Here is a 9,848-nt window from a genome sequence, read left to right on the forward strand (position 1 = left end):
TGAAAGGTAGTTAATTAATGGTGCCACAGTGTCCTTAGTGATGGGACGGGTATGGGACAGTGACGGGATGGACAGGCTGTACTAGGAAGGTGTGTCGTGCACTGAAAGACTCACATGTGAACAATTAGCTGGTGGAGGGTAGTTAAGGTAATTAATTAGGCGTATGGTAGTTACATTGAGTGGGGAGGGTGGTTGTGTACTGTAGGTGTTTTGACACGTCCACACGGTCGACCTTTTCTTGGCCTACTGTGTGTGTGTGTGTGTGTGTGTGTGTGTGTGTGTGTGTGTGCCATTAACCAGCAAAGTGTGCAGACTCTGCCCTCGAAGGTGTCAAAACTTAACGATGGTGGTTGAAGGTTATTTGGCCGTAAGCAGAGTTCGTGAGTGAGTGACATTGGCCATATTCAGAAACGCCTTGCTTTTTCACCACGACAATTTTTCAAGTCCCCTTTAGACAACTAGCTGGGTTTTCAAGACAGTTTCTCCTTATGATTAATTAGAAATCTAGTCCATCACCAAAACCATGAAAATACCCTTGAAAACATGAGTATCTTCTATTAGAGCCTTTGGAAATAGGCGTCGTGAGAGTGCAAATCGTTTCTGAATAGGGCTATTAGTGCGGTACATTAACCATGGTGCGCACCACACTTTGAAATAAGGTATAAGCACTTTATACCATTATAACTGGTGCCTGTATTAACAAGAAACACAAAAGGGGATGGAGAGGTGTACTGCTGGAAGGTAATTATATTGAACTCTGCTTTATATAGTGCATGAATGACCAGAATAAGATGGAGATAGTCTTTGTAACAGTTAGACGCCGCAAGCTGACACTTTTAGTAAACAACCTTCTCTCTCTCTCTCTCTCTCTCTCTCTCTCTCTCTCTCTCTCTCTCTTTAATATTTAGGTAAGTGTCTCTTTTAATCCTAACGTTCTTTATAATGCATACTGTTAGTTTTGGGATATATTTGGGGAATTTCAAACATGTTCATTAGTGTTGCAGCTGTTTTGAGTGTTATAAGTATGTTTTGAGTGCATTTCGTGTGTTTCAGTTTGAGGTGGACGTGTCGGAGGATATGGGTGGTGAAGTCACGGCGCAGGTTACCCACACCTTTTACCACGCTAACTGGCCGCAGCTTTTCACTGAGGTCGGGCAGGCCTGTATCTCCGTGTTCTGCTCTAGAAATGTGAGTAAAGTAAGGTGTGGTGTTTGTTGTTGTTGTTCTTTTTCTGTTAAGATTATTTTGGTCTCTCTCTCTCTCTCTCTCTCTCTCTCTCTCTCTCTCTCTCTCTCTCTCTCTCTCTCTCTCTCTCTCTCTCTCTCTCTCTCTCTCTTCTTCTCCTTCTTCTACTTCTACTTTTACTTCTACTTCTTTTTCTTCTTCTTTTATTACTACCTACTACTGTTCTTTGAGTGAGGATAGGTAATGTCAGGTCACGACACGTTACGTCAGCAGGTTACCACGCTTGTCCCTTCTTGCTTATATTCTGATCTGCTCTGTTTGACGAGGTGACATGGGGCAAGGCTTACCCTCCAGTTGTATGGCTCTATCGTTGCGAAATTAAGGACCTGAACATTGACTTATGCTTTTACGCCACCCTACTACGCATTTCACGGAGAGTGAGTGATTGTTTTTCGCGAATATCTTTCAAACTAATGAATTTATCGGAATGATACTTCGACATTGTGTACAAGACACTTTCCTCTAATTTCTGGTCATACTAAGCATTGCCAAATGGTGTTAGTAAAAGCGTTTACTCATGGCGTTTAAAGCCGAATTCACATGAGTCGCCAGAACTAACGTACACAATCGAACGTGGAGGGGGGAAGATAGCAGGAGAGAGGGAGGAGGAGGGGGGAAGCGAGTGGGAGAGAGGAACGTAGGAGGAATGGGATGGGGGATTGCAGTCGTTCGTATGGATAGGTTGGCGAGGCTTGGCAACACATATCTCAAGAGTAAACGCTTTTACTAACATCATTTGGCATTGCTTAGTATGACCAAAATTAGCGGAAAGCGTCTAGTACACAGTGTCAAAGTACCATTCCGTTGAGAGAGAGAGAGAGAGAGAGAGAGAGAGAGAGAGAGAGAGAGAGAGAGAGAGAGAGAGAGAGAGAGAGAGAGAGAGGTGTAGACGGAGACAAATGGTTTGTTTTAATAAGATGGTTTTATTTTTCCTTTTTCTTCTATTCTATCCTGTCCTCTTCCTCACTCACTCGCTCACTCACTCCTCTACCTGAATCCTGTCCACCACCACCACCACCATCACCATGAGTTCCTTTTTCCACCACGGACACAAACACGTCTTGAAGGAAGGGTTAGTCCACCGCCCAGTCACCTCGGCTGGCTGGCTGAATGACCACTCCGCTGGACTAGACGGGCGGTGGAGCTGCGGCGGTCAGGTTTGTGGGTGTAACACTGTATATGAATATTGTTTGTGTTGTGATTAAGGCGGGTACACACTTGTTGCATTTCCACGTATCGTATCATCGTTACGCAGCAGTGTTGACAGGATAGCGCTGCACCGTTGCGTTCCAAAATATAATACGGAGCGGGTTCGATGAGCCATTTGTCGGTCTTTCGGCGGCATCTCTAAGGAATGATACACAACTCACTAACCCTCGTGTGTGTGTGTGTGTGTGTGTGTGTGTGTGTGTGTGTGGACGGGCAGCATGGCATTGTCCCGTTGCAAATTCATTGTTGTCGTGGACGGGCACGAGTATCTTTCCAATTTTGACCCCAATTGAAAAGAAATTCAAAATCAGTTGTGTGTATCTTTGTCAAATTTTTATACAGTTCCGTCACATGCTGGATATTAAGTCAGCCAACGTAGTAGTTGTTCCATTGAACATGTGCATACATGCATAGAGTGTAGACACCCACCAACGCCGTCGCTCTCACTTCCTTCTACTGATTTGATGTTTATGAATAAAACTAAACGCGGCCACAGACAACTGCATATTTGCACTCATGGCTACGGTCAGGAAGAAACTGAATGACACTGTTGCATCACTCAACGATGATACACCACGCGGATAGGAAACAGTGGGTACAATACCCTGTTGCACCGTATCGTATTATAATGTGATACGAAACGATGAAACAATGCGTGGAAATGCAGTAAGTCAGTAGGCACCTTCAGAAAGTGTTGATGTTGGTGGTGTCAGTGTGTTGTGTATTGGTGGTGGTGGTGGTGGTGGTGATTGTGGAGGTAATTATTGCTGGTGTGTTTGCTTGTTTTACATCGTGAATATTGATTGACTGACTGGCTGATAGATTGATGGACTGACAGATAGATTGCCTGTCTAATTAATAGATTCACTGACTGACTGATGGATGGATTTACTGATTCACTGACTGACTGAGTGACTGAATGATTGACTGACTGAGTGACTGTCTAGCTGAGTGACTGTTTGGCTGATTTACTGTTTGGCTAGCTGACTGAATAACTGACTGAATGGCTGACACACTGACTGACTGACTGATTATCTTGTTGATTGACTGACTAGGTGGTTGACTGACGGCGTTGGTTCTTGGCACAAAAAGGCAGCGCGCGGTACGTTGGCGCTAAGAAGTGTACCGTAAGTGGTGTGTGGCACGCTTGGCCCAGCATGTATTACGGTATGGGAGTGTGCACGTGTAGCGGCCTGACAAGTGTGTAGAGAACCTCTGAAGACGACAGAGGAAAAGGGAATCGGATAAGCGCCTGACACCACGTATATCTTACTCAGGCCTTCTCCCACTCCCACTCCCACACCCTATTACTGACACGCTGCCGTTCGTGAGGGCGAATGTCGGTTGGTGCGGGTACTAGCAGCAGTGGTGGTGGTGGTGGTGGTATTTACATGCTTCCCTGATGATAGATGAATAGGCGGATGTATTTATAGGTTGATAGATATGTAAATGGACAGTTGGATAAAACAAACATAGATGGATAGGTAGGCAGATAGATAAGTCAATGAATTCGTATATAATCAACAAGTTGGATGTGTATGTAGATAGAAAAATGTCTATATTCTTCTGCTTAGTATCCTTTCATCCTGGTTTATTGTCAAATATTCGTATATCAGGCGATACAAATAGAGAATGAGAGAAATGCTATAGTCTGCCTTTTAAGCACCTTGTTTCTTGCCTCGTGGGGAGTTGCCAATACTCGCTCTACGAATAGATACAATTTAATATTTCCTGCTTTGACAAAGTAACAAAAGCTGGACACGATAACGAAGAGAAAAATGTCACAATAACCAATAAATCGACATGTAGTATTTGTATAAGCATAGAGTCTCATTAATAAGAGATGTAGTAATATAGTTATCATAAACATGCGTCCTGTCTTCACAGACAACCTTTTGCTACGGAAGTACTGCAGTAATCTTGTAGCGGTGGTGGTGACAACAGTGGTGGCTATACTGACACACGCACACACACACCCATAGATACACACACACACACACACACACACACACACACACACACAAATAAAGGGAAGTGTTGCTATATTACCGACAGTTTTCAAGGAGCACCAAGCATATAGCACCAACAGCAAAAGAAGCATTGGGAAGCCTTCGCCACAACACTCCACACTGCCTAATCTTCGTCTATTAAAGGTATTTATAAGGCTATTCACTTAATGTTAGGTTTCCTTTACATATGAGAGTGAAAACAGTACGTAAATATTTTAAAGTAATGGTATAAGGACCATGAAAAAAGTGCAAGGCGTCTGTACTATCCTCTGATATTTGTTTCCTTCACTTACTATAGGCCAAAGATGTGTCAGAATGCAGCCACCAGTGTAGTATTTAATATCCTATGGTCAAAAATTCTCTGTGGCTTAATTTTAGTTTGGTGAGATGATAAAGACTATATATGGATGTCGTGCCGCCATTGTTCCCGGGGTTTTCTCCGGGCCGCCTCCCCCCGGCGGTCCCCTAGCCATCACCCTACCCTCGCCATCACCCTTCTATCGCCAGCCTGCTGGGTCAAATACTTTTTTTTCGAATATTTCCTGACGGTAATATTGCGCTTCCATGGTATGTTTTTATGGTTTCTATAAATGTTTCGTCGTGTTTGAAGTGTGTTCCGCGCCTGTGCTGGGTAAATATGTGGTGTTTTATAGCGTATGTTAAAGGCTTTTTAACGGTCAAAATTTCCCATTTGGAATATTGAGATTTTTTATTTCATGGTATAAGTGGGTCTTTATGATATCATACAATCGTCTGTGCTCTTTTAAGTGTGAAATTAATCTATTGAGTGAAATATGGGGACTTTGAAATGGTGTTTGGTGATGATGTAAAAAGCTCTTATTTTTTCTTTATTTTTTTGCTCACGTTTCTGCTTCTTGGTCTAACTCGATGTAGAATGCCCCAAAAGATAGCTCAGACTCCGTGAAATGTGATAAAATACTCGCCAAGTGAAAATGGCTTGACTTTACAGGACGTTTTAAGAGATTTATGGGTTAAAATGTTTTTGTACTTTTATCGTACTTAATTTATAAATTTTTAAAAAACCAGTTAAGCTGGAGATATTTTGATAATTTGAAAATTTGTTTAAGTATTTATCACGTCATAAAATAACAAGCATTCGGCCGTGGCTTCGCTTTTATTAAAAGTCATTTTTGAAATCAAATTATTTACGTAATTTAGCCGAGTCATTCCCGCTCCCGTTCTCTCGGATGACCACGGCCCAGAGGGTGACTCATCATAGCCTCAGGCTGGCGCCTCTTTTTTCCAAGCCCGCAGTTCGTCAATATTTTGCCTAATATGTAGTGATTTTTAAGTGTTTTCGTATGTTTTAGTTTCAGGTGTGTAGATAATAGTAGCAGAAGGAGGAAAAAAGAAGAAATAAAGGAGGATAAGGAGGAAGAAAGGAGAAAGGGAGGAGGAAGAGGAGCAGTCAAGCCACAATACTTAAGTCACCCTTCATTTCCTCAATATTTTATCTAATATCTAGTGTTTTGATGCCTTTCTAGGCTCAGACGTGTAGATGGAAGCACTAGGAGGAAGAAGAAAGAGAAACAATAGAGGAGGATGAAGAAGAAATAAGAAATAAAGGTTGAATAAGAGAAGAAGCCAAGGTGTAACATTTTAGGTAAGTGTCCCTTATAATCCTAAAGTTCTTTATAATGCATACTGTTGGTTTTAGGATACATTTGGGGTATTTTAATCTGGTTTATTAGTGCTGCAGGGATGTTAAAAGTGTGTTTTAGGGTGCATTTCGTGTGTTTTTAGTGATGTGAACCTTTGAATGTTGGTGTGGGAGTGTAATTTTTGTTGTTTGTCTGTTACTTGTATTTAAAGGAAAGACGGAGAGCTTTGCTGAGCAGGATTGTTGCAATTTACTGCTAGGGTTTCTCTCTCTCTCTTGAAACACCATTTTGTTCATTTAAATTTACCCTAAGATAGTCTAAACCATGAATAATAGTGGTGTTAAAATACAAGTCCATCATCTCACTCACACAATGCAATGCTGGCAGATAGACCTAGAGACCACCCTCGCACGGAAGAACAACGACTTGTGTGCCTCAGACAGTCAGTTTTCCTACGGTGGTGTCAATGGCACCCAGAAGCAGTGCATGTGTGACGGCTTCAGTGACTACTGCAGTAATGGATAGGTGAGGAGAAGGCCTTGCTTTTGTCACTCTGGCACGCAAGGCTTAACTCATGCCCTGAACTCCATTGTTTCATATAAAAGTTGCAGGTTTTCTTACATTGTATACAGTATAAAAAAAATCACAACTTGACAGTACTGAAGGAAATGCCTTTCTTGTGGCAGGATGAGTTTATGCAGCTGTGTGGAATTGACGAGTGCCGGGAGAAGAATGTCTGTGTGTGTGAGCCCTTTGCATCAACACTCGAGAGTCATACTACTGGCAGTGCCGGCCATACAGGGTACACACTCGTCTGGAAGTTCAACTGTGAAGGTGAGGCCTGGCCGGACTGTCACTGTCACTCTACGGTCTCTCTTCTTAAACGTCTCAACCCTTCATCTCTACACTTAGCAGCCTAAAGAAGTTAGTGTGGTATTTAATTGCACTCTTGTTATTCTTGGCATACATGAACATGCATTTTATCTCACGAGTATTACTGAGATCAGCGATTTGAGGATAGTTTGTTCTTCATGATTTGGTATAATTTTACCTTGCCATATGCATTTGTATTTAGAGATATAATTGTTGTAGTTTTCCTTAACGTATCTCTGAATGTGTGTTCCTGAAAAACGTGGAACTTTCTCCTTTCCTTTTTTTTAACATCTTTCCTTAAGTTTTAATAAATCTGTGTTTCTGAGAGTGTATTTCTCCACCACAGACGTTGACGAGTGCGTGGAGTCGTCCAGATCCTCTCCCTGAGGGAGTGTTCGGTCTGCCCATCAGCAGCAACAGTCAGGAGAAGACGGTCATTGAAGTGTCAAAATCCCCAAGCTGGCATGGTGGTGGGTGTTGTGCTGGGCTCCCTCGGGGTTCTTTGCCTAGCTGTTGGTGTGAGTTAACTAATCTTTCACTCCTTCATGCTCTGGGGTCTTGCTGTGTATGCCTTTTGGCTGTGCTGTTCTGTGGCTAAGATGTCGTAATTAAGATGTGCATGTGATTCCTCCAAAATTTAAACAGTACCGAAATTATTCTTGACACATTGAAAATATTCCAATACCGTATACTTGGCCAACTCATACTTCATAGGTTTTCTCTCTCTCTCTCTCTCTCTCTCTCTCTCTCTCTCTCTCTCTCTCTCTCTCTCTCTCTCTCTCTCTCTCTCTCTTTATCTCACCTGCAACATTTTGACTCTAAAGATGTTTGTCAAGTTGTTGAAGATTCGTCGACGTGTTATCATTGTACCACACGGGCTGGGATTTTCATTGAAGGAAAACTCTCTTCCAAGTCAATTTTATATATATTTCAAATATAGTAAAGTACATTAGAACAAAAAACAATGAAAGTGACGCGGCACTCTGAACCAACAACAGAGAAACACGAGAGGCACCTATAACACACTATCCCCAGTTGAATACACCACTTAACTCAACATAATGACACCCTTGATTATATTGCCACGAAACTCCGCTGCCCTGATCACATTACCCACGTGATCAGAGACCCTCGCTCACCGTGATGCGTCCACCAATGTCCGAGTAGAGAGTGCCACTCCCTTCACCCGAGATCGCGTCCTTTACTGCCCCCCACTCAAATCTACTGCCCCGCGTGCCAACTCACACAATGTTAAATACCCTGCCTTTCTTACTCTATTCCTCCTTATACATGTTGTAGTACACTTAATGCTAACACTAATATTTCTACCATGCACAACATTCCATAATCCCTACTCGTAAAGTTTCTCCGCTAGTATTAATTATGCGCGTGGTACGGCAGTTTTCCTTTTTAGGCCTACAGAGCCACCCACGCAAACCCGATCCACCTTGGCTCTCCTTAACATACCATCCTTATCGTTAAATCATCCACAATCCCTTCCCCAACCCTGTGTACCACAAGACAACAAGCATTGATGAGGATGCCATTTCAATATTGTTCCATCTCTTGTTCCAGAATTCAGTACTACTAACGCCAAAGAAGTGAGGCAAGTTTTTGGAGTGAGCGTGCACGACATACAACAGACACCAGACTGCTTCTACTGCCGGTGTTGCCAAAGGAACAAGAAGAGGAAAAAAAAGGAAGAGGAAGAAAAAAAGGGTGATTCTTGGAGACGTACCAATGAAGTTCTGAAGGTTGGCCACAGATCTTCATCACTGGTGTAGTGTATTTCATTGACCATTTGTAGATTGGGTGGATAAATTTGTAGAATTTGTACGTAGACAGTTGTAGATATGTAGTGGGTAAGGTTTTTTGCAATGCCTTATCTAAAGCAGCATAAAACAGTAATATTTAAAAGTTATGCATAACATGGTAATAGGGGTGTACAGTGTACATATGTATATAGTATTTAAAAAAAGGAGAGTGTAGACCAAGAGAGGAAGGTAACCTCTTGGGTCACGATTCCTCTGCTCATCACCCATCATTCCTGTCACCCATCATAATCGTTTATGGCTTAAGCACCAAATGACCAACGTGTTCACTCTATGTTGGAATTCACCATGCATGGAGAAACACTTAGTGATAACGTTCCTTGTTAGGAGACGCCATCTTCTTAGTGAGGGAGTGTAGCGAGCATGCTGCCTAGTCACACATCAACGGCTAGCTGTGCGTCGCGGTGGATGATCACACGATGTGTCTTGCTGCCAGGCCATGACAGTAAATTTGTACCAAGTAGTAGTTGTTAAGGGTAGTAGTAGTAGTAGTAGTGGAGTGCTTCTCACTCACAGTATTGCAAGGTGTGATGTACACGTGGCTGTGTCTGTAGTGATCACAAGAACCTGTTCCTTCTTGTGTCTTGAAGATAACCACAAAAGTGTCTTTTTAGTTTTCTGTTGTGAAGCACAAAGGTATTGTTACGTGTTACTGAAGATGATGTTTTGTGAGTCTTTCAATGCAATACCTAATTTAAGTGTCTGGCCAATGTCTTGTAACGTGGTGCAGTTTTTGTTACTTGTATTTATTTTTCATACCTATTGATATGACGATATCTTGTGAATGATATTCCTATATATTTCTAATGGTAACACAATGTCTCTTGATATAATAAAATGCATATGTATCGACCTGTTTTCCTATCAGTTGAAAGAGATGTAAAACAATATCTGGTTTGCAAGTGAAGCGAAATTAGTAAACAATTTGTTGCATGGCCCCACAGCGTCTGAGGTGATATGATGCCACAATATAGTTGCATGGAAATACTAGTAGTAATGTGTAAATTGACTCACTCCCGTCCATGAAAGCGAGGGTGGTTAGGTGTGGGTGGTGTTGG

At 42.2% G+C, this 9,848-nt stretch overlaps 2 long non-coding RNA genes across 2 annotated transcripts; both read left to right on the top strand.

Moving 5' to 3' along the window:
• The first annotated feature begins 560 nt into the window (after window positions 1-560).
• Window positions 561-6,028, top strand: LOC123505489. The gene is made up of 3 exons (XR_006675158.1): window positions 561-741; window positions 1,054-1,188; window positions 5,969-6,028. It is a non-coding gene; the product is annotated as an uncharacterized LOC123505489 (long non-coding RNA).
• Window positions 6,026-6,835, top strand: LOC123505492. The gene is made up of 3 exons (XR_006675161.1): window positions 6,026-6,087; window positions 6,473-6,610; window positions 6,772-6,835. It is a non-coding gene; the product is annotated as an uncharacterized LOC123505492 (long non-coding RNA).
• The last annotated feature ends 3,013 nt before the right edge of the window (window positions 6,836-9,848 follow it).

This window comes from Portunus trituberculatus, chromosome 18 (assembly GCF_017591435.1).
Source record: "Portunus trituberculatus isolate SZX2019 chromosome 18, ASM1759143v1, whole genome shotgun sequence".
Classification (NCBI taxonomy): domain Eukaryota; kingdom Metazoa; phylum Arthropoda; class Malacostraca; order Decapoda; family Portunidae; genus Portunus; species Portunus trituberculatus.